The sequence below is a fragment of the Gossypium raimondii genome, chromosome 3, assembly GCF_025698545.1.
Source record: "Gossypium raimondii isolate GPD5lz chromosome 3, ASM2569854v1, whole genome shotgun sequence".
Lineage (NCBI taxonomy): Eukaryota > Viridiplantae > Streptophyta > Magnoliopsida > Malvales > Malvaceae > Gossypium > Gossypium raimondii.
This window is the reverse complement of record NC_068567.1, coordinates 46823735-46850047: the sequence shown is the minus strand read 5'-3', so window position 1 is coordinate 46850047 and position 26313 is coordinate 46823735. Positions and strand designations below refer to the sequence as shown.

The 26313-nt window shown below is 34.6% G+C and overlaps 1 non-coding gene across 1 annotated transcript; it reads left to right on the top strand.

Moving 5' to 3' along the window:
- Positions 1-2951: 2951 nt before the first annotated feature.
- LOC128040022 (small nucleolar RNA R71) lies at positions 2952-3058 on the top strand. The gene has a single exon (XR_008194682.1). It is a non-coding gene; the product is annotated as a small nucleolar RNA R71 (small nucleolar RNA).
- The last annotated feature ends 23255 nt before the right edge of the window (positions 3059-26313 follow it).

Here is a 26313-nt window from a genome sequence, read left to right as displayed (position 1 = left end):
CAAACACAACGGTTTAGAAATTTTCGAGAAATCTTTGATAACCCTTCGATAAAAACCGGCATGGTCTAAGAAAATTTTGACTCCTTTCACATTTATTGGGATCGATAATCTTTCAATTACGTCCACCTTTGCTTTACCGACTTCAATTCCTTTCTTTGATATCTTATGACCTAAGACAATCCCTTCCTTGACCATAAAAAGAAAATTTTCCCAATTAAGGACAAGATTCATCTTTTCGCATATCTTCAGTACCTTAGGCAAATTACTCAAACAGATATCATAAGCGTTACCAAAAACAAAAAATCATCCATGAAAACCTCAACAAAATTTTTAACCATATCAGTAAATCTTGCCATCATGCATTATTGAAAAGTTGTACGTGCATTGCACAAACCAAAAGGCATTTTCCTGAAAGCAAACGTACCATATGGACAAGTAAAGGTTGTTTTATGTTGGTCTTTTGGGGCTACAACTATTTGGTTATATCCCGAATAGTCATCTTAAAAATAATAAAATTCATTACCTGCCAGTGGATCTAACATCTAATCCATAAAAGGCAACAAAAAATAGTCCTTCCAAGTGGCTTTGTTCAACTTTCTGTAATCAGTACAGATTCTCTAATCGGTGATAGTTCTCGTTAGAATTAAATTGTTACGCTCATTTTCAACAATCGTGATTCCACCTTTCTTTGGCACACACTGCACCGGACTTACCCATGAACTATCTAAAATAGGATAGATGATTTCTGCATCTAACCATTTAATCACCTCTTTTCCCACAACTTCTTTCATAATAGGATTGAGCCTCCTTTGCCCATCAATTCGAGCTTTTTCACCTTCTTCTAAAATGATTTTATGCATGCAAAAAGAAGTGCTTATACCTCGAATATCAGCTATGGTCCAACCAATTGCTTTCTTAAATTTCTTTAGAACAACAATTAGTTGCTCCTCTTGATCTTTCGTCAGTTCTGCTGAAATAATCACAGGAAAAGTAGAACAATCACCTAAATAAATGCATTTCAAATAGGAAGGAAGTACCTTTAGTTCAAGTTTAGGTGGTTCTTCACTTGACAACTTGGGCTGCACAAATTCTCTGACTTCCAACTTTAACGGTTCAAGCTATATAGATTGAATAAAATTTCCCGGATTGGCTTCCATCAAAGCCATGTTTTCTTCACCTTCTTCATCCTCCAAAGGATCAAGATCTAAGGATTTCTCCAATGGATCTTCTTCAAAATTGCTTTCTATAGAAACCAAGATTTCTATCTCTTCCATAACTGAACATTCCTCTACCGGATCAAGAAATTTCATCGCTTTAAGAATATTAAAGGTTACCTGATCATTTTAAACTCGCATGGTGAGTTATCCTTTCTGTACATCAATTAACGTTTTTCCCATGGCTAAGAAAGGTCTCCCAAGGATGATCGGCACTTTCTTGTCTACTTCAAAATATAAGACAATGAAATCAACAGGAAAAATAAATTTATCGACTCTTGCCAAAACACCCTTAATCTTTCCTTCGGGATAAGCTAAAGATTGATCCGCTAGCTAATGCGTCACAGTTGTAGGTCTTAATTCACCTATCCCTAACATCTTGAAGATAGAATTAGGCATCAAGTTGATACTCGCTCCTAAGTCACATAAAACTTTACTACAGTAACATTCACCAATGTTACAGGGTATAATAAAGCTTCTTGGGTCTTCCAATTTCGGTGGCAGTTTGTTCTGCAGGAACGCATTGCACTCTTTTGTCAAGGCAACAATCTCATACTCACTCAGTCATTTCTTCTTGTACAATATATCCTTCATAAACTTCACATAATTCGGCATTTTTTCTAAAGCCTCCACCAACGGAATATTGATGTGTAACTGCTTCAGAACATCTAAAAACTTCTTAAATTGCACCTCCTGTTTCTACTTATTTTGCTGCAACTTTGCGGATATAGAGGTCATGGAACTTTCGATTAAACCGGACAACTTTTCTAAGTAGGTAAATCTGCATCCAAAGAAGATGTTAATATATCTGAATTCGCTAAGTCAGGGTTTAACTTGTCAGACTTTGCAGATTCGGATTCCTTTGGTGTAGGAACTTTAATAGCTGGTTGATTCTTCTCAACGGGCTTATCTTCAACATCAATCAATCGGGGTTCTAGAATTTTACCACTCCGTAATGGCACTACCTTGATATATTCTTTACCCAATTTTTTTGGATTCTCAGTATTGCTTGGTAAGGTTCCTTGTGGTCTATTACGTAGCTCCGTAGCTAACTGACCCATTTTGTTTTCCAAATTTTTCAGTGTTGCTGCTTGGCTTTGGATCAAAGCGTCATTGTTGCCATGTACGCTTTCAAAAAGTTCTCCAAACTGTTTGATGCCTCAGCTTGAGGTGGTTTTGGAGCTTGCTAATTATACCCTTGAGATTGGCTAGGCCTTTTCTGCATAAGTTGTTGTTCGGTCCATTTCCTTGATTGCTCCAAGAAAATTTAGGATGATTATGCCATGAAGGATTGTAGAAGTTGGACTGGGCTCCTTGTCCACTCCTATTTTGATATTGGTTCCCCAAATAGTATACTAACTCGAGATTCGATGGACAATTCTTAAAAGAATGACCTTCCCCACAATACACACAGGAAACTATTTCAAACGAACTTGGTGGCTGAGTTGCAAAATTATTCGTACTATTAGCAGTTAACTATTTTAACATAGAGGAAATAGACGATACCTGAGCTGATAACAAAGTGAAAGAGTTAACTTCATGAACTCTGGCTACACGTCTTCCTGAAGCTATTCGATTTGTTGGCCATTGATAGTTATTACTCGCGATCCTCTCGATGATCTCATAAGCCTCATTATAAGACTTAGACAAAATTGTACCATTCACAAAAGTATCTACCATCAATCTTGTATGTGCATTGAGACCATTATAGAATGTCTTCAACTTGATATAGTGAGGAATCCATGATGAGGACACTTACGACGTAACTCCTTGAATCGCTCCCAAGTCTCATACAAAGACTCGTCATCCAATTGTTAGAAAGTTGTGATCTCGTTCCTCAACTTAGAGTTCTTGCTAGGTGGGAAATACTTAACCAAAAATCTCTTTGTTAATTCTTGCCATGTAGATATAGAACTTGGTAGCAATGAATTGAGCCATGCTAGTGCTCGATCTCGCAACGAGTACAGGAACAACTTCAACCTCAGTGCATCTTCAGTCACACCGGTTATCTTGAATGAATCACTCACCTCCATAAATAATCGAAGGTGGAGAGGTGGATCTTCTGTGGGCATACCACTAAATTGGCCCACCATTTGTAGCATTTGAAACATCACTAATTTCAATTCAAACTGAGTTGCCTCAATATCTGGCCTTCTAATTCTGGGATTTAACTTGTTAGAGCATGCCCAAAGATCAATCATGAGATGGATGTAATAACATACTTGATTTATCATGTTTATTAATATAAGGCGTTACCATTATTATTTCAGTTTCTTTTCTGTGTGTACAAATAAACTGTTTTATAATAATGTCCTAAGAATAATATGATTATTCTTAAAAGATCCTTAGTGAAGTATTATTGTTGGATAGGACAACGATAATGCATTAAGACTAACATGTAGTTGAATGATGATAAAGAGTTGTCATTGATATGGAATGTCAGAATCGATGCATGAATATGTGTTAAAGAACAACATAAACCCATTATGAGTATGTTTCTTGGATTATTATGTAATTGTCACGACATTACTCATAGTGATTAATATGTATATGATCCTCAGACTTGAGATCATCATAATCCCAACATTGTGAGTAGTATATTTTGATACAGTCAAAGCGTACATAATAAGAATTTGTTTTATAAAGGCTGATGTTGGATATACCACAATCAATGTAAAGGGATATGGTTGGTCGATATAGAATAAGTCCCTCCTGCATAATGGGAGTAATATCTTAGGCCACTTGATTAAGTGAGACTAGAAATGCATGGCCATGCTCAAATAAGTTGATATAAGATGTCATACTTATTTGTATATCGTAGTCTGCTTAAGATATCAAGGAACATGGAATGGACTATGCAAGTGTGACTATTCCATGACTTGTGCCCAATCTAAAGATAAAGGACTTAAGGACTATTGCATAAAAGGTTAATCATAAAAAGGTTATGTCGAATCATGATCTCTTGTGACTTAGGTAGCAATGATGCATTGCTAGATGCCAATCATTGTTTGTAACATTGGAATCGTTCTAGTATTACTGCTAACGTTACAGGAACCTACAGGGTCACACCCTATAGTTGAAATGAACGGAATAAACCATAGTTGGTATTATTTTTAGGGGTCGCTTGAATTAAATTAATTATAGAATTAATTTAATTCGGTAATCAAATTTCCAACACATTATGTACAAGGTTGTTGTACGCACAATGAGGACATGAATTTGGTTAGCATATGAATTCAAATAAATATATGGTTTACCGAAATTATATTATAATTAATGTAATTATAATTTTCGGTTTAAAATATTATTATATTTATTTAATTCCTAAAACCCCTAAAATAAAAAGATATATAAGAATCCTATTTTTCTTTGTTTTGGGTCTAGCAGCCGTCAAAGAAAAATCACTCTCAAAACTATTTTAGGGATTTCTGATTTCTTCCATTCGTAGTCAACTGGGTGGAGTACGTAGAGGTCGGGGTCTCGATAGATTGCGGCTTGGTTCGACTGTAGATCTGACTACACGTTGTTGAGACATTGCTGTCTACTCAGAAGAAACATTTGGTAATTTCGTAACCTTCATCACCCCGATTCGTTCCTCACACACAGATCCTTGGTTAGGATCGCCGGATTTTTATTTTTTTCGCTGAGCCATAGGGGTGCCGGCGATCCAACATAACTCACTGAAAAGTAGCACAGCATATTGTCTGATGCATCGATCTCTATCATCGGCAATGAGGATAGGATTTCGTACATAATAGGCTTCATTACCTTGGTCTTGATTCTGATTTCTAAGGTCCATCTCGACTTTTCTTTGAGCTATTCATTCACGTCTTCTTTGTCTGAAAGTTCGCTCCATTTCAGGGTCTACAGGGAGTAAATCGATAATTCGATCTATGCTCATAAACACCTGAAAAGAAAATTACAAAACTTAAAAAGAATAAGTTACTAATGTTAGAAATTAATCAAATTGAAAATAAATAATTTCACGAAAAAAAATGAATATGGCAACAGTTGACAATCCCCGGCAACGGCGCAAAAAACTTGCAACGCATAGGTTTGTGCAAGTGTACAAAGTCGTTATCAAGTAATAAGTAAGTATCGAGTTATCGTCTCCACAGGGATTGTATTTGTGCTAAGTCACTTAATTTGTAAAATTATATTAACAATTTGGTAAATAAAAACACAATATAGTTTAAAAGTGGTGATAGAAATATATTAAACTAAATGCAATGATCCCTAATGCAAATTATCCTAAGTATGCAAACTAAATGAAATACATTTTAGTAAAATTAAACACAATTTTGCAACAATTATAACATAAATAAACTAGGACAATTACTTTAATTAAACTCAATTTATTATCAACATTCTTAATAACATTCGGAAAAACATTCCATGGTAACTCGATCTTTCATGAGTTTGGAAACCACATTAGGTCCTTTAGGAATCCTTTACTTAGTAAATACACATTTTACTGATCCTTATTTACTAAGGGTTTCTTAGTATTCGTGTGAAGTAATAGGGACGTGTCAGGTTTGAAACAATTTAATCACCCAAATCTATGCAAATAATAGAGTTTGGTCAAAGTTGTTACGCAACCTACAATTTAATCGGGTCAGGATCTAATTTGAGCATGCACATTTCAATTATGTGTCCATTAGTTGTCGTCTGGTCAGGATCGTTGAGCTAATTCAGTTGTATTCCAATCACGTATGAAAAAAATATAGACTTGATTTTAATTGAAAACATGATCGATTGAGGCACAAACGTTATAAGTATGAATCAAATAAATATTATTTAATCAAAGCATTCATCCTAGCTTAAATAAAATTAAGCTAACATTGTTGTAAACAAGAACAAAGAACACATAGGAAACATCTTTAGATTAAATTAAAGAAAAGAAAGATTAAACCAAATTCAGAGTAGTTGTCACCCAAGACTCTGACTGACGAGGCTCCTTCGCTTCTTTGCTTTGCTCCTTTGCTGATGGTTCTCCAAGGTGCCGACCAAGGGTTTTTTAAGAGGCTAATTTTTCTAAAAATCCTTATGCAAGGATGATCATAGGCGTGAAGGGGAAAGATAGCTAAGAGAGTTGAGAGAGGAGAGAATGATGAATGAGTGAGGGATGATTGAAAAAGTGATAAATGAGCTCTTATTTATAGGTGAGGCAAGGGAGCTAGTTTTCTAAAAATAGGAGTGTCTATCTTTTAAAACTTCTTCCAAGGATGTCCAGCCTTGAATTGAGGTAATGTGGTTGATTCTGCTTGATTCTTGGTCAATTTGAGTGCCATCACAACTCAGGACTAAGACTCAGTCACTATTAAATCTTCAGGAAAATCTCTGATTTCTTTAACTCTTCAAGGACCTTGTGTAATTAAACCAAAAATATATTTATGATCAGCCATGTGCAGCCAAAAATTACATTGACTTGGTCCCCAATTTGGACGGTTTTGCAATTAGAAGAAAACTCTCAGACCTATCCAAAAATAGTAGATAGTTTGGAGGACCAACACTTCAATTAATTAATTTACTTAATTAATTAAAACCCAATTTATTAATGAAATATTTAAAATGATTTATTAAATATAACTTTATATTTTATTATTTAATTTAATCATGCATGGCCCACTTTATAGTTTAAAAATATAATATGCTCAAACTAATATAAAATAAGCCATTTTATGCATGAAAACTATATAATAAAGCATAAAATCACATTTTAATAATTTTCATGTCCTAATTTCCTATTTTCGCATATTTCATTAATTTATTAAAAATTACTTGGTTTTAACAACAAATTTAAGTAAAAATGTGATGAATTATATAGCAAAAATCCTATATATTTTTCAGTTTACACCTGTCCATGTGGGTATTCGAAATACTATCACACGGCCGTGTTGTAGGCCGTGTGTGTATTCAAAGTAAGGTCACACGATTATGTAACTCTCTGTGACAGTATGGAACAACCTGCACCTGAAAATCAATAAGACACACGATCGTATGAGAAGGCCGTGTGTGGCAAACGGCCGTATGATGGTCCATGTCCCAGGCCATGTACACCAAATATGCCTTCCAAAATAAGTCCAAAACAATGTCATTTCATAGGTATCAAGACATAACCAAAAACAACCTTTTTCATGCCTTCAAAACTCAATCAAACAAACATATAACATACTAAAAATCCAACCTAGGTGCGTAACCAATATACCGTCATTGACACAACAAATTAAACATCCAATCAAACCTATACTCAAAGCTTACATGAGACTACCTTTAAGACAAACTAAAGCCTCCATTTCAACACATCCATTTACCATATATCAAGCCAATCACAAAAGTTATTTAGCTAATGACCAAAAGCACTTCAAGTCTCAAACATAACCCAAAGATACCAAACATAGATATACAACCGCAAAGCTTAATCAAACTAACTTATAAACAACATCATCATAAAAAAATTAACTTAAAGGCTCCAAGTACATTCCATTTATAACATGACAAAAAAATAACTAAATCTTCTTCCTAGATGAAGAATTGATAGTGTGAATATACTCCTACTAAATTCCAACTGATCGAGCTTTCCGATGACCTACAAGACAAAGAAAAGCAAATAACGCTTAGTAAGCTCGTATATTCTTAAACTTTAACTAACAAAAAAGGATGTAACTTAACCATTTTAAAAGATAATTCAGTATCTCGATTGTGAGTTCATTAACTGCCTATACGCATCACAAATCTCACATAGTTAGTGAGTTCATATATAATAAATGTAATTTTATTGTGTTGACAAATATATATACCCAAAAACACATTTGGTACATAACTCAGCCATCACATATTCACTTAACATTTATTATATTTTTTTTAATTATTCATTTCAATTATCCTTTTCACATATTTATATTCCAACAAATACTTCATATAATTGTTCATATATCTATTTCTATATAAACATCTTGTATAGTCATTTCATAAAACCATTTATCACATAATCATTATGTATAAATTCATTCATTAGAATATGTATATATATTACTATTCTATACATACAAACCTCATAAGGTTAGTAAATGTAACGATGAAATATATAATTTCCAACATATCATAGATCCTGTAATAATAAATATGCCATGTACTCATTTCATTCTTCACGTAACAAATAAGCATCACTTTTCCGTTTAAAGTGTTCATACCATCATATTCCAACTCCCATAAATAAATCATATAACCTTTATACTTATTTATAAAACATACAAAGCATGAAACTAACAATTCTTGCCAATATATCATCCTTTCAACTTTCCGAAACATTTAGACCTGGATAATTCATATCATTAAAATACCATATGATAAATTATCATAAACCAAGTAATCATTATAATAACATCTCATTTTAGATCATCGAAAGGATAACACTCATTTGAGTTAACTTTAGAACTTTAATCGACTCACGATGTTACTCACACAAGCTTCAGAGTATCCACAATAGATGCAGGATCTCAAGCCATCTTTATGGTCTATATCACAAGTACGTAGTACCTAATAAATATTCGCCGGCTCAAAGCCTGCTAAACATCATCGGTTCAAAGCTTGCTAAATAAGCACAGGCTCAAGACATGCTAAATCAACACCGGCTCAAGGTCTGATATTCAAGTACATCATGTACTCACTATATTCATTTATTATTTATTTTCTAATCATTCACTAGATAAATAAAAACTTAAATATAATTATAATAAAGCATATAATTATTAAAAATCATTATAAGCATAGGAATAGTAGTACGAACTTACCTAAACTGATTCTACAGTAATCAGGACTCCAAAGTCTAATCAGCAATTTTCTTCTTTTCCATGTTTGTCTATCGATTGGTTTATTTCATGATCTAGATAATAATTATTTTTATTCAATTAACAAATTCAATATCATAAAATACTAAAATTCATATATTTGACCCTTAATCATCATTTTATACTTTTACCCTAAACTTTGACATTTTATTCAATTTAGTTCCTTAACTCGAAACTTTCAAATTAACTACATTTAATCCCAATTCATGCTAGTCAAATTTCCCATAATCCCTATTCACCCATATTTAACAAATTTTACAATAATCTCATATGATTTTACTATTTTAACAACCTAGTTCTTAAACTTTAAAATTAACTAAAATCATTTTAGAAAATAGTCCTATTTAATTATCAAGTGTAGAAAACTATCATAAAACTTCAAAAATCTCACAAATTCAGCAGTGGAACATGTCAAAAAATTTAACAGTTTTGTAATTTAACACCCGGGTTAGTTGGACCTAGTTGTAAGATGACAAAAACATAAAAATTACAGGAAACGAGATAAAATAGCAGTTACATGCACACCCACAAAGCTTGATCGAAGCTTTTATGTTCTTCAACAATGGTTTTCGGATCAAAACCATGAAAATGAAGAAGGTGATGATAATGACTTTTCTTTTATTCATTTATTAATATTTTAACACATAATATTTTAATTAAAACATTTAACACATAATATTTCTTATTTTTCCACCCACTAACTGGCCATCATAACAATTAAGGGCTATTTTCACTTTAAAACCTTCGTCTCATACTTTTATAACCATTTAATACAAATAAACCTATAGTAATTAACTTTTACAGCCTTTACGGTTTAGTTTTTTTTCTTAATTGACTTTTGAAACATCAAAACTTCTGAACCCAATTTCAATATACCTATATAATCACTCCATAAATATTCAGTAAAAAATATTTACGAGCTCGTTTTTCATAAACGAGGTCCCGATACCTCATTTTCTAAAACCACTTGACTTTAGGAACATACTACTTGAACCTAATTATTCTTTCAATTAAAAAAATTTATTAAACTAAAATTTCAATAATATTATATTTGGCTCATAAATATTAATTAATAATATTTTCAAAATCACTCGTTGGATTTGTGATTCCAAAACCTTTATTTCCAACACCACTGAAAAATGAGCTATTACAACCTACGAGCCCTAAGAAGCTTCACACTTTGGTAATACTTCTCGACGATCTCCACTGCACAATGGCTTCGATTTTATTTGGGTCTACGCGACGCGAACCCCTTCAGCTGAAACTATTGGCCCTAAAAACGCAGCTTCCTTAAGCCAAAACTCGTACTTCCTAAATTTGCGAACAGTTGCTTCTTTCGTAGAACTTGTAACACAGTTTGTGGATAAGTATCGTACTCTTTCTCAATTCGCGAATACACCAGAATGTCATCTATTAACACTACCACACAATGATCCAAGTATTCATGAAACACTCGAGTCATCAGGTCCATGAATGTTGCAGGTGCATTTGTTAACCTAAAGGGTATTACAGAAACTCATAATGCCCATACCTCATTTTGAACGATGTCTTCAAGATGTCAGACTCCTTCACCTTAAGTTGGTAGTAACCAAATCTCAAATTAATCTTCAAAAAGACTATGGCACCTTGCAGCTGGTCGAACAGATCGTCAATTCTTGGCAAAGGGTACTTGTTTTTTATAGTCAGTTTGTTCAACTGCCTGTAGTCGGTGCACATCCTTAGGCTACCATCATTTTTCTTCACAAACAACACTGGTGAACCGCAAGGCGATATACTTGGTCAAATGAAGCCTCTATCAAGTACCTCTTGAAGTTGTATATTTAGCTTCTTAAGCACTTTGGGTGTCATATGATACAGTGTAGTGGACATTGGTGAACTACCAGGGTACAACTCCATGGCGAACTCCACTTCGTGGTCTGAAGGTAACCTAGGTAACTCGTCAGGGAACACATCAGGAAAGTCTTTCACAGTTTGTATCTCGTGAACTTCTTTCACCTTATCCTGTGAACCTGTAACAGCTCGCCCAATGAAGTCTCTATATTTGGTTATTTTTTATTGTACTAAGTATAGCTTTGAGTAAGTAAAGTATTAGATATGATCAAGTATAAGATTCTATGTATGTGTCGATTGGTGAATTCTATATCTTAGCAAATTCTTCTGTGGGGTATACGCCACCTTATATGTTTTAGCGAAGTCCAGTGATAACTGGTTAGAATGGCACTATGATATTGTAGTTGATAAGACTTAAATTCTGATAAACACACCTAATCACGAAAATCAAGGATGCTAGTGGAATAATCTGATTCTTCCACTAAACTTTGTTTTTATGCTTAAGTATATAATGGTATCAGTGTCTTCACCAATAAACTTAGCGTGTTCTTTTCATTCATCTTCTTCTTGATTTTATTGCATCCTCTCTCTCAGAGCTTAAGTCCAGAAACCTTATTAAGGTTGGGTTCGTTGTTTTCAGCTACCTCCCACGTTTGTTTTAGCTATTTGGTAAATATTGATTAACCCTAGGTTATTTTTATAGTTATTTATGTATTTTTAACTCTGCATGCATAAGTGTCAGAATTATATGTAAGGAATGAAACTTCCTGATTCTGGGTTATGTGTTAGTGTTTCTTGCATGTATGTTTGCATTCAATGGAGTAATGATCTGATAAGTGTAATTATCCATATTTTAGCTCAATACGTTATAGAAGGTCTGAGTGAAAAAGGAAATGGTCCTGCTATCTAAACTTTATTGTATTTCTAGTGATTTCCTTCTTAGTTCCATATATGTAGTGTTCTTGCTTTATATTTCGTGTAAGGTAAGTACTTATACTCTGCAAAATAGAAACGTGTGTACAAGAAAAATGGTTGCTTAGAGTTGTTAGTCTAGGTCTATAAGGTCTGTGTTAAAGTGTAAGAACCATTCTTCATCTTAAGCCACTACCTTATGCTTCTGACAATAATGATATAGACTGATTCATAGAAATAATGTTAAAGAATTATATTCATGGTGTTGCCTTCGATGGAATGTACATTGAACCGGTAGATCGTGATACATGAAAATGGTTGTGTAACACCCCAAATTTTGGGCCTAGAAGAAATAGGTTTTGAACAAGGGAACAGTTAGGAGACTGCACATAAATATTTAGTTGTGCAAGGAAGTGAAATAAATGAATGTTTGCTTTAGTGGTTAAGTGATTTAGGAGTGTTTGGGAGTGTTTGAGAAGCCTGGGTTCAAGTCTTGGCTTCTGCAGAATTTTTAGTTTTGCTCTTAAATGCTCGTGGTCTAGTGGCAAGGTGGCATGTTGTATAACTGTGAGGTCTGAAGTTCAAGTCTTGGGTTGTGCAATGGAGTATTTATTTTGCTGCTTAAGCTGTATAGGTAGTGGAGTTGGACTAAAACACAACTAAGGGGAGTTTGAATAGAATTCGAATGGAGTTGTTGGGGGAGTTGAGGAGAAATCGGTAGAGGGATTCAAGGAGGGATAAGGGGAGAGATATTTGGAGAAAATCAAGGGAAGTGAGGGGAGAGGAGAGGTGTGCCGAAATTGGACTTTGTACCCAGGAAAATTCGGCCAGAAGGGAGATTGCTCATTCTTGGTATACTTTCATTTCGATTTTGTGTGGTGTTTTCACTCTTTTTGCTTGAAGGCGATGTGGTAAGAGGTTTTTGCATATTTTTCTGTCTCGTTTCTTTTGGTGTTAGCAACCTCTCTTTGCTCGAATATTGCCTCCCAATTGTCTCTTTTTCTTTCTTTTCCAAGTAATTCTACTGGTGGCTAATCTATCTTCTCTCCTTTTGCTTTCTTTCTTTCTTTACCCTCTACCGAAACCTCTCCATCCCCTAAACCTTTCCCCTCCCTTCTTGCCGATTTGCTCTTCTTTTTCTACCCTCCTTGTGCCGACTTTTTCCTTGCTCTCTACCGATTTTGTATACCATTCTTATTCTATGGTTTTATACTTTTGGTAAGTTGGTGTTCGTTTTGACTTAAATTGTTCTAATAGATAATTGATATTAAAGGGTTCAACTGGATTGCAGGTAATAACCCCAAGATCTAGTGACCAACATTGTTCTAGTGACTGAAGTGCTTAGGGATTCGGTTGTTCAATTAAGGTAAATGACTGTCAATCAAGAAGTTTTGTATAATGAATAGGATTCTTTTTTTTAAATTCAATTGATATGTGATTAATCGAGTGTTACGAGTGAACATAGGTTCGGAAGTGTTCGAGGACTGTCTGCGCATCTTCTTGTAATCAGGTGTGTAAACACCCCACTGTAACTGTAGAACGACAAAAGCTGAAAAGCCGAAAATACGGCGTTTGAGACCACACGAGCGTACGATCGCTCGTGTGGTAAGCCAAACCCGCGAACCCTGGGTGATAGACTGCAGAGGCCTCCATGAGCATTTTTATGGGCTTAGGCCTTAATGGGCCACGTTGGGCCGAAATGGACCGTGTGGGCTCAATGGGCTCGTCGGCCCCACACGGATAAAATCCACGATTTGTGGCAGATACTGGACTGGGCTATGTAGATCTCATAGCCGTGGCAAAATTTGGGCTGAATGGGCCGCACGAGCATGTGGGCCCACTTGGGCCGAGTAATGGGTCTTGGGCCTATTTACACTGTTATGGCCATTTAGGTTACCTGAGTCGGTCGAGGCAACTGCGGAACTTTCGAGAGGTCAATATCTACACCGAGACTCCAAAATAGGGTAAAATGACTAAAATACCCTCATAGGATAAAATAATCGACATACCCTCATAGGGTAAAATAACCGAAATACCCCTATAGGATAAAATGATCAAAATAACCCCCATAGGGTAAAATGACCGAAATACCCTCATAAGGTAAAATGACCAAAATACCCCCATAGGGTAAAATGACCGAAATACCCCCATAGGGTAAAATGACCAAAATACCCCTATAGGGTAAAATGACCGAAATACCCCAATAGGATAAAATGGTTGTTATACCCCTAGGAGATGAAATGACTGTTATAGCCTTATGTTATGTATGACTGATTTGCTCTATGATATGTATGACTATGATTGAGCATGAAATTTTGCATACACGTATGATATTATGTCACGATATATTGCATGGGGATGGGTTGTTTTATTTTAAGGAAGTGTACTTTACTGATAAGGTTGCACAGGTCGCCCAAGATGACTGTGGACCTACTGATGGCTATATATCATTTATTTTACCGGCAGCTTTGCTGTAATACTGTTTAATGCTGTAGCGGGTGCTAATCATGGTGTGTCTTGCTGGGTGGGTCGATTTTATCCCCACATGGTGTGTTTGGCGGGACGGAGTGGTGTGTAGAGGCTGGATTGGGTAGGATCTCTAACTGCATATCTGCGCTGATTAATCATTTTGTACTGTTACTACATCGATTAATGATATTACGTACTATTCACTGCATGACTGATATCTGTTACTATTATGGGCCAAGGCCCCACTGGTCCTATAACTAAAAATGGGCAAATGTGCTACTGGTTACTAGCATTGTGATGGGCTCAAGCCCAATCGTTTACTGTTACGAGAAAGGGCTTAGGCCCACACCGAATCTGGATCATATCAGAAAGTGTGCTCAAGCCCAAAGCGCATTTATCTCTTGTTTAATTGATTGTTTTCTTGTTAGGGATTACACATCGAGTTTTTAAATCGACCCTCTGTTTAACAATACTGGTAATCCCGGTTGTAAGCAGTCGGTCTGCGAGGACTCGATGATGGCCACACAACTGCATCAGCTTTCGTTTTTAGCTTCTGATTTATAAGTAACTGAATTTGGGTATTTTTATGTAAAAAGGCCTCTTTAAAGTTATAAACTTTAAATTGGGGTTAAAATTTATTTAATTTGATAAACTGCTAGTTGTAGAAAAAGACGAGTTTTCAAAAGGAAACTATTTTCAAAGACACCACGTTTTCGCAACATTTCCTAAATAAAAAAACTTCTGCAATAAATGATATTTTTAAAAATTTATAACGTTTTAAAAGTGATTAGCTTTTAATGATACATGCTTGGAAATGAACAACCCATTTGGAATCACCGTTTAATAACAAAATGATTAATTAATTTTAAAGATTTCAATAACAACAAGTTTTACGCTAAACACCTCAATGTGACACCGCCAGATTTGGCCATAACTCCTAGGCCGGGTTTAGGGTGTTACAGGTTGTGTAGCCTCTGGTAGGACAAATGTATGTTGCAAACCATATTAAATAAACACAAAAAAATGATACAAACCAATGGAATATTAATGGAATGAATGATATGAATCTGACTATGGATCTAGCTACGTGGCTAACATTAAGAAGGTTTGCCTCAATGGTTATATGGGCGTATTGTATATGCCAAAGAAAATAGTAAACCAGCGTATAGTATGTCTGTGTGTGGTACTCGCCATCTGACGAAATATGTGATTGTGTTCAAATCTTTGAAAAGGTCTACTTGATGAATTAGTAACTATTGATATGTTTTATTTTGGAACTCATTAAGTCCTTTTAAACTTACTTAATTACCTTTTGGTCTATCGTAACTCAATGTAGCAGATTATGTTTTAATTAAGTTTTCCTTGTTTCACTTGCATTCAATAAAAAAGTGTAATTTGAGCGCTAAATGAGGCCCAAGGGTGATCTAACCTACCTTGTGAGTGTGCAAGAGACCATTAGAAGGAGCACCAAGTCAATATTGGTCACTGTGTTGTGACATAGGGTGCTTGATGTCACAACATATGGAGCAGAGAATAAGAATTTCAAGACTGCCTTTAGTGTCGTGACACAACCAAGGGACTTCGCGACACACCCCTGAAGTTACCTTAAGTATGACCATACTGCCTTCGATGTCGCGACACAGACACTAGGGTGTCGCGACACCGATCTTGTACGAGAAATACTTACTAGCCAGGAGCGTTTTGGTCTACACAATCAAATATTAAACACGAGAGCGTTAGCTAACCTAAGGTTGGGGACAGTGGCAACCCTAACTCTATAAATAGGCTCATTTAACACTTGTTATGGACAGCTATTCATATTGTATAATTTCCTTCATAATTTCAGTTTTTAGTTTTTCCCTTTTCCTAAAATTTAGGTTATTTTTAGTTTTACATTTGTTAGAAGATCTAATTTGTAGAACTTGATAAACTCTTTGTGGATTTCGTGCTTCAATTAAATACAATTCAGGCTTCTTTTAAACCTTAAACTCTTGATTTGTTATTAATGTTCATCTTTTACATCAAGTTTATTATGCTTTTGAGATCCATGAGGAACTAATCCTCTTCTGGGGGATTAGCGAGTGGAGGTATGATTAATTGATTGTTGTGCAAGGCTCTCTTAAGCGGATCAGCTATTTGGGAAAGGAAGAATTTAAACCCTAGGCTTGACGACCCTAGGAAGTCATTTAGGTGGAAATTAACCCAAAATTGGTTTGGCCTATCCGTAAACACTTTAACCCAAAACCAGTCTGGACTGTGAGGTTGAGAGATAAGTAGTTATTGATGACTCGTTACTCTAATGGAAGATCGAGAGATCCTGTTAGGGTAACGGCTAGTTGATTAAGCAAGGAGCCTAAAGCGAGCTAGTCACCCATGCTCAAATCTGATTAAAGTTTCCATAGCAAATTTTCAGAGTTTTTCTATTTATATTATTTTATTTCTTTAGTTATTAAAAACTCTTTCTTTATGTTTAGTCGTAATATAATTTATTGAAAGTACTAATTAGCTCTATCTTTGCTTAGGTTAGGATTAGTTTAGTGCTCGCCTCCCTTGGGTACGATCCTTAGAGTACTCACCTAATTTGTTGTAACTATATTACAACCTGACCTGTGTACAATCGAATACCGGCTATTTAACATATTTTGTGTAGGATTTCTACTTTGGACGTTGGTACGTTTGGAGGCGGTCACTTTTCCTTCTCAAGCTTGCTATTGAAAAAAGGAAATTCTGTTGACTACATCAGAGGACCTCTACTACTGTAAGACTTCCATTATTTTGTATTATGCATAACGATGGGGGTGATGTCTGATTGTTGTTTGAAAAAAAAAACTATACTTAAGACTCATGTTGAAGAATTATGATTTAATAAAGTTCATTGAAGTTTATGGAATGTTTTAAAAGTACATTATTTTGGGGTAATAAAATACCTTACTGAAATTGTATACGTTATATGGCTTATACTCTATTTTTTGTATTTCATTAAAGGTTTATTTTAATCAATATGGTTTTATAAAGTTTACACCAGAAATAGTTTAAGATAATGATTTCTAAGTAGTGACATGACATGCTCGGATCCTCCTAAATGATTGAGTTTGGCGTGTTATAAGTTGGTATCAGAGCCAAGGTTTAGCCGATTCTCAAAAAACTAATGGTTGTGTTACACCCCATCATGTATAGTACGCCTTTAGCTTACTCTTTAGTGTTTTAAACTAAGTTAAATTTTCTTTTGTAGTACTATAAAAAAATGTCTAACAGTTCTAGAAAAACCATGGGTGAGGAAATGGAAAGTCATATGCCTACATAGGAACAAGCTATTACTACTAATAATATGGAAAACGTAAGGAATGCATTTAGGAATGTGTTTTTCACTATGATGGCACAGCTATTCGATCAATTTATGAGAAACAATTAAGAGCCTCGACAACAACAGCCACAACAACCACAGCCTGAGGTGGTTCGTCAAGCACACCTTACTCTTCTAATATCTACTGTGGCTCCACCTAAGGTTTACCTTGTAAGAGAAATCTAGAAAAGATGTGCCAATGAGTTTCTTGGTGACAAAGGTGATGATCCCACTGTGGCTGGGCAGTGGTTATCTCATCTGTGTAGGGTAATAAATGAATTGAAATTTACTTTTGATGATAGTCTTCGATGTGCTATATCGTTGTTAGAAGGAGAAGCTTACCAATGGTGGGAAGCCTTGGTTAGTGTGACTCCTAAGCAAATTATTGGCTAGGACTTCTTTCTGGAAAAAGTTTAGAGAAGGATATGTTTATCAGATGTATGTTGAACATATGAAGAAGGATTTCTTGTATCTAAGGCAAGGGAGAATGATCGTTATGGAATTCAATAGGGAATTTCTCAGACTCTGTCGTTATACAAAGGACATGTTTCAGACTGAAAAAGAAATGTGTGATAAATTTGAATGGAGACTAAGGGATGAGATTCGTGCACTAGTTGCAGCAGCTAAATGTAAAACTCTTGTAGCAATGACAACAAAAGCCCATAATATGGAATTGATCGTTAAAGATACAAGCAAGAATTTTGAAAGATAATGGATGAAAAGAGGTAGGTCATGTCCTCCATCACCAATAGGTTTTAAGAAACCTAGAAATCAAACTTTTTTAGCTTCGAGAAAAGATTCACAGTTTATAGGCTTCAAACGTGAAGGACTAAGTAGACCAGTTGTTTCTATGGTAAGTTCTAATGGTTCTAAAATGATGAAAAGTGAATGTGAATATTGTGGTAGGAATCATGGTGGTGAATGTAGGGACATGTTTTGGATGTGGGTCTAGAGACATATGGTTAAGGATTGCCCATCTAAGATTGATGTAAGCACTGAAAACCCTACACAACAATCAATTAAAAGTCCTCAAAAGATTCAGCATGAAAGTACATCTGAAATGACAGCTAAATCAAGTTCAGTACAGGGAGCACAGAGGAAAAACCTTAGTAAGCCAAGTTCTAGAGTACCAACAAGAGGTTATATGATGAAAGTTAAGGAGGATGTTACTCTGCCTGAAGTAATAATTGGTAAATTTTATTTTCTTGGAAACAGTATTTATGCTTTGATTGATCCAGGGTCTACTCATTCATATATCTGTACTAAGGTTATAAAGGGTCTTAATCTTCAAGTAGTATACTCTAAAACAATTGTGCTAGTAACAAATCCCTTGGGTCAAAGTACTGTGGTGAATAAATTGATAAGAATTTGTCCATTACTTTTTGGCTGGCAGATTTATTATTGTTGAGTTTTCATGAGTTTGCAATTTTAGGGTTAGACTGGTCGACAAGACACAATGTTATGGATTATTGCCGAACTAGAAGTGTACGCCTGAAAAATGCTAAAGGTAAATAAGTGATGATTCCTGGTTTACGACTAGAATGGCGAGTAAGATCACAAATAAAGCTAATTAGCACTTTAAATAAATTAAATTACGAATAAAAAATAAAGAAATATTTTTGGTATTTTTCTAAATAAAGAATAAAATAATATAAAGGGAAAGGCTTTGGGAAATTTGATATAGAAATTGAATCAGATCTGAGCATGGGTGATTAGCTCGCTTCGGTAGTCATAACTAATTGCTGCTTTGGGTTCCTTATTCAATCAACTAGTCGTTATCCTAGCAAGATCTCTCGATCTTCCACTAGAATAATGAGTCGGCAAGAACTACTTAACTCTCGACCTCATAGTCCAGACCGATTCGGGGCTAAGGTGTTCACGGATAGGCCATACCAATTTTGGGTTAATTCCCACCTTGATGACTTCCTAGGCTCGTCAAGCCTAAGGTTTAAGTTCTTCCTTTCCGAACAACTGATCCACTAAGAAAACCCTACACAATAATTAATTAATCATACCTCCACTCTCTAATCCCCCATAAGTGTATTAGTTCCTCATTGATCTCAAAAACATAATAAACTTGTTGTAAAAGATAAACATTAAGAGCAAGTCAAGAGTCGAAGGTTTAAGAGAATCCTAAATTGTATTGGTTGAAGGGCGAAATCCACGATGAGTTTGATCAAGTTCCACAAATTAGATCTATCAAAAAATGAAAATAACAAAACTGAAAGTAACCTAAAGCCTAAGAAAAAGTAAAAACTGAAAACTAAAATTAATAAGAAAATTACAAAGTATGAAAAACTGTCCATAACAAGTGTTAAATAAGCCTATTTATAGAGTTAGGGTTGTCATCGTCCTCAACCTTAGGCCAACTAACACTCTCATGTTTAATATTTGACTGTACAAACCAAAACACCCCTGGCTCATAAGTTCTTTCCGTACAAGACCTATGTTACGACACCCTAGTGCCTGTGTCGCGACATCAAAGGTAGTATACTCGTACTCAGGGTAGCTTTAGGCGTGTATCACGACACTAAAGGTAGTCTTGGAATTCTTGCCCTCTGCTTCCTATATTGTGACATCAAACTCTCCGTATAGCAACACAGCGACCAGTATTGAGTTGGTATGCCCTCTAATGGTCTCTTGAACACTCACAAAGTATATTTGCTCACCCTTAGGCCTCATTTGGCCTCTAAGGTCAACAAAGACTCAAATTACACTTTTTATTAAATTAAATGAAATTCAAAATACTCAAGTAAAACATAATAAAAATGCTTGTATTCAAGCTCATTAACTAAAACATTATTTGCACGAAGACAAGGTTGGTCAACTTATCTCCCAAATTATGATCCCGGCGCTCAATTTTGGTACTTAGACGTTCCAAATTTTTGCTGATCATGTCTAGAATAGTATCTCGTTACTGATCTTGAGCATCTTGAACCTCTGGATCCCTTTGCAACTTTTCAATCATAGTATCGTGAATCATTATGAAAGCTTGAAAAGAACACAACACTCAAGAAAAGAAAAATGAAGCAAACCTTACTGTTATGCACTCGAAAATAAAAATCAAATTCTCAATGAGGTAAGAATTTATTTTGTGCGTCTTTTAAAAGTGTTTATATCAACTAATCAGAATGTATTAGAATCAAACTAGCAAAGCAAACCTAGTAGCACTAGGAGTCCAATATCGACTAGACACCAATGAATTAGGTTGCACGGACGAAGGAATGTGGAATGTGCTTTAACCTACTAACACAAGAAACAATAAAGTGTTAGAATGTGTAAATGAACAATAAAAAATGAAAACCTAAGGCTAGGAGTCAATAAAAATCCCTGAAACCCGAAAACTCGAAAAATTGCAAAGCAACTTGACAAACTTTGTTCGAAGTGTTCCTGATTTTCAAAAATCATGAAATTTAAACTGGAACCTCCTCAAATAATTTGGATCTGATCTAGAAAGTTTCGACATAAAATTCAACCCATAGAATATTTCTAAAACTTTTTTTCTTTATTTTTCTATTTTTTTAACTTTTTCAATCACTTTTTTGTAGGAAATATTTTTTTAATATTCTAACAGAGTGCCAAGAATCAATATGTAAAATTTGAAATCATTTGAAAATTGTTTAACCACTTACTGAAAACTTTCTGAGTAAAAAATTGTTTTGAGACTGTTTGTTGGAAATCAGTTTACAAGAACACAAATAACACCTAAAACTCCCAAGAATTTGATACCAAATGATACAGATGAGCAAAACAAGATCATAAGTTTGTCCAATTCACAGAGTTCACTTTGGGCTCTAGACGTTCGAAAAGAAACTTAGATTTTGACTCAACCTGAAATACAAATATATCCAAGTCAGATAAAAAATTAAAGAAAGTAATTAAATAAATAACTAAGATAAATAAAAAAGAACAATAAATAAAATATTAGAAAAATAAAGAAGATAAATTGAAAAGATGGAATGCGACATGTAGAAGTCCTAAGGAGCCTTGGAAACAAGAAGAATCCTCAACCCCCGTCAAGTGGCTCTAATTTCCCCTCCAAGAATGAAAACTTGGCAAGAAAAAGTTTGAAGATAATCCCCACAATTTGAAAAGACTGTTAAAACTCTTCTAAAATAAAACTCAAGAAAATTTCTTAAAAAGAAAAACTCAAAGAGAATTTATTAACTCAAAAGAGAAGTTGTTGAATAATAATGAATTAATTTTTGTACAATTCAAAGGCACTTATCTAGGCTAGCTAAATAAACCTAAATAATGCTCTTAAGTATACTAACTCTAATTAATGTAAACAAGAAGTAGTTTTAAACTAATCTTTCTTATTGACATAAAACTCCTAAATAACTTAAAATACTTAACAATGATAAAAATTGTAATAATAAAATAATAAAATAATAAAAGCTAATAAATAAAATTTTGGGCTCATATATAATAACATTTAAGCCTAAAACCCAAACCCAATATGATTTAAACCCAAATTAAAAGCTCGAAACTTGAAATTTCTGTAATAATCCTATCTAGAAATTCTACCTGTGCAGTCTTCACTAAAATAGTCATAACTTGAGTTCCTGAACTTAAAATTAAGTTATTCAAAGTGTGTTTCAAAGCTAAGAGATAGATATTCAAATATATGCAGAAATCTTAATCCAAAAATTTTTGAAACCCATCCAAAAATTTGTCACGAGTTGACTAATCTTTTCAACTTGGAAATTGACAGCTTGGTTGAATTAACTTTAATAAATTTCACCAATTCTGTGCATGTATCATTCCTCGTTTCCTTGAAAAGATTCATCCTCACATATTGGCTTTGGTCTAATCTTGGTTTTGGTTTTCTTGACATTTGACCTTATTGTTGGGCCTTGAGGTAGTGTAAGCCAATTACATCCATAGACCAGAAATTGGGCCTTGAGACTCATATCAATATAACTATTAATGATTGGTACTTTGTTAAGTTCTCTGAAATGTGAATATATGTGAATACACTATGTATTAAAAATGGGATGCTAAATCCATTAAAAAAGGATTATTTCTAAGTAAGAGATTCAAAACTAATTAATATGTGATGATGTGAATGTGTTTGTGTGATTTACTGATAAATGTGATATTATGTTCATATTACAACACTTATGATATCTGATTTAATGACATTATATGATAAGCATGAAAAATACATCGTGCCACTGTTTCTATTAAGGAGATTATGATTTGCAAGGTAAGCATGCCTACTGTATCGCTTCTGATAATAAAAATCTAATTCACTTGTTAAGCATGCCTACTGAAAACTTTTGTTCTGTATGCCATATCACATGCATGGGGTTGGGATGGTATTGAAAGGAGGAAGATTCTGGTAGTTTAATGATTTGCATATTCTAGTGGTTTAACCACATATTCTAGCAGTTTATCTGTAATTATGGTGACTTGTCCACAAATGCATGTATCTGGCAGCTTATTTGCATTTTCTGGTGGCTTGTCCATATTGTAGTGTGTTATTGGATGGAACTCTTTATGGTGTGTAACGAAGTTGGGTAGGAACATTTTCTAAAAACTTGCATTGATTTCTAAAAATTTTTGCATTGACATCATCATGCATACTGTCATTTGTGAAATTGTGTTGATATATATAGTTTTTGCAAATTTTATAAAATGTATGACTTAAATTCTATTGATACTTAAGTTAGTACTCACACCGGGCTTTCCTTTTAGAGGTTCGCCACAAATGCTTTCCATTTTTTGGTGTTTATGCGATAGGGATTTGCCTCAACTCACATTACGTGATGTTTGCCCCTTATTGCCTAGGGTCACGCAGAGAACCTCTTTTAGGTAATAACCTTCCTTTAGTTTTTTTCCATATGATGCCATAACCCAGTTATGGTCTTACACGATATAGTCATTTCCATTAGGGTGTCATGGCCATGGACTTTTCCTTTCAGAGTTTAATGTTTAAAGTCCTGACAAACCCTTTTAGACAACTCTAGAGACAGACACAGACTCCTCATACATTAACTTGTACATGAAAAACATGTTCATGTTTTTCCAGACACATATACACATTTCAATCTGTCAGATGCAAGCATCCTTTAACCTCAAGATTCCTATTACACACTTAGACCATCAGATTTCAAGTAGTCTTAATACACGAGCTGTATCAACATTTGTGTTGTAGCAAAAGTACAAGTTGTATTGTTGTAGTATCCTAAAGCTCGAGTCCGACAACCAGACCAAGCGAAGGGTGTTACAAATGTCACGACGAAGAACTCCCTCACGTCATGACGCCGTTATGAACTTTTGAAATCTTTGCAGATTAGTCTTTGTTCGATTTCACAAAAGTAGATTGAATTTTACGTAAGTTGTCGTTTAGATACATTAAATTTGTAATTTAATAAAAAATTTACATGTGGATGCATGTAATGTAAATATGTATGTAGTTTAAATAAAAATTTCCACAACGAATGATGCATGTAGTGTAACACCCCTCACAAACCGTAGACACATTAACTTTTTAATTTAATAATTCTTTAACATTGTACACCTAAATGGCTAAAATGGCAACCTCTTTCTTTGGAAACTGAGTACTAACAGCCAATTGTCCTAAATGTGTAATGACTGGAGTGGTATAACCAGGAGTGATATGTGGATAATTCGAAAACTTAAGTCCTCTCATTCTGTCAAACTTAACTTCAAGTATACGGGTTAGAGGTTGATATTTCAAAATATATTGTCCAATATCACCAACATGTACAGGTTCTCCGGTCTCATAATCAACATCGTTAAAGTCACCGTCGAGTTCTCAAGTCAGTGATATTCTCATACACTTTTGGCTCTAATTGGGAATGGTGTATTCTAGCAAAAGTTGATGGCACCTCATATAAATTTGGAGCACCACTAAATTTGGATTCTATAAATTGCGATGCAAAACGTCCTGACTGCATTCTTATCTGAATGCATTTATCTAAAATAAAAAGAGTTTCCAATAGTTATATGAAACTATTAATCAACTCGTATGTCGAGTCTGGTGTTCCAATTTGCAAATCCACTACAAGGGACCAGGATGAGCTTGGAATGTCAACTCTCCATGTCCTTCTTCAATGATGTCAAGCTTGGCATATAGCTCCACTCTTCCAATAGCATTAGACTCATGAAGTGCAATTATTGTCTGTAGATCATCATCATCATCCACCACATGAATGTAGAATATCTCACTAGATTGTCACATGTAATATATCTACACCTTAACAACCCGATTAGAGCTCTGATTTTTTTACTAATTTTTCACTTCATCTCTATTAATGTGATGTCCTTTTTGAACATCATGTTAATCGGACTTCTAGACTCGAAGATTACATCAATATCTATATCATGAATTCAACCATTACAGTTCACCACAACATAAAACCTATTGCTCATTTTTATATAGAATTCTTGTGTATAATATCAATTTAAATTAAAAAATTAATCAATATATCAATATTTGTAAGTCTATTGTTTAATATCATGAAAAAACTTACAAATATTGAAGAAGACAGATGAAGATTACAAAATATTTAAAAGATAATAACTAGAAGAAAATAACAATGCTCAAGGAAAGAAGTTGAATAAACTTACTCTATTTGCCCTAGTATGAAGGTGTATATATACAATTTTCAGCCTCCCCCATCTTGGCTATTACTATTTCACTTACATGTTGCTCATAGCCTACCTTGTTCCATCATCTTAACCAGAAGCCAGCCTACCTTGTTCCATCATCCCAACTCTACCTTTTTCTAGCCTATCATGCACGAGAAAGCTTTGTTTTTCAGCTTCTATGTGCTTCCCTTAATTGTTGTATGCAGGCAAGCAGGTACATAAATTGAAGTCAACACCTCCAAGAGCCAACTTTGATTGAAGTCAACCCTCCAAGGTGCCAACTTCACCTCTCTCTTCTCTGTCGACTAGTTTTCCAAATGATTCACAAACTTAGCTGTTTTGAAAATCATTTTCCTAATTCATATATATGGATAAAAAAGACTGGGTTATTTATATTAAATGAGTTGGTGTGCTCAATGAGCAAATAAATTCCTCAATCCAAGGTCACTAGCTAAAACTCGACACTCATGAAAATCGAAATCTTGTGAATTGTACTTTACAGTCTTTTCCTTTTGATAGAGAAAATACAAGTTTTATGATGACTTCATCATGTAATAAACTTCACAATATCTAAACTTAAAAAAGTATTTTAAGAGCCAACTTTAGAAGAAGTTGGCTTCAATAAATAATTAATATTTTGGTAAATTATACCAATAATCACTCAACTTTGGTTCCAATAACAAAATAGTCACTAAACTTTAGAAAAGTGACAAATCAGTCACTAACGTTATCAAAAAGTGACAAATCAGTCACCTACTAACATTTTTCGTTACAGGCCTAACAGGACAGGTGACATGGCCAATTAACTAGTCACATTGGACATGTCCACGGTGGAAATCCACCCAATTTAAGAACCCTAGTTGGGCAGAAGAAGAAGAAGAAGAAGAAGAGAATAGAAGAGACCGTAAAATCCCTCTCAAAGTCTCTAACAGCCCCAATACAACCGACACCACAAACAAATCAGCAGCACCAACAACAAGTGCTCCAGCCACCACCACTTGCACCGCCACTAAACCCACCGAATCATCTAATATAATCATAATCGCTGCCAACACTGCCACTAAAGTCGACAGTG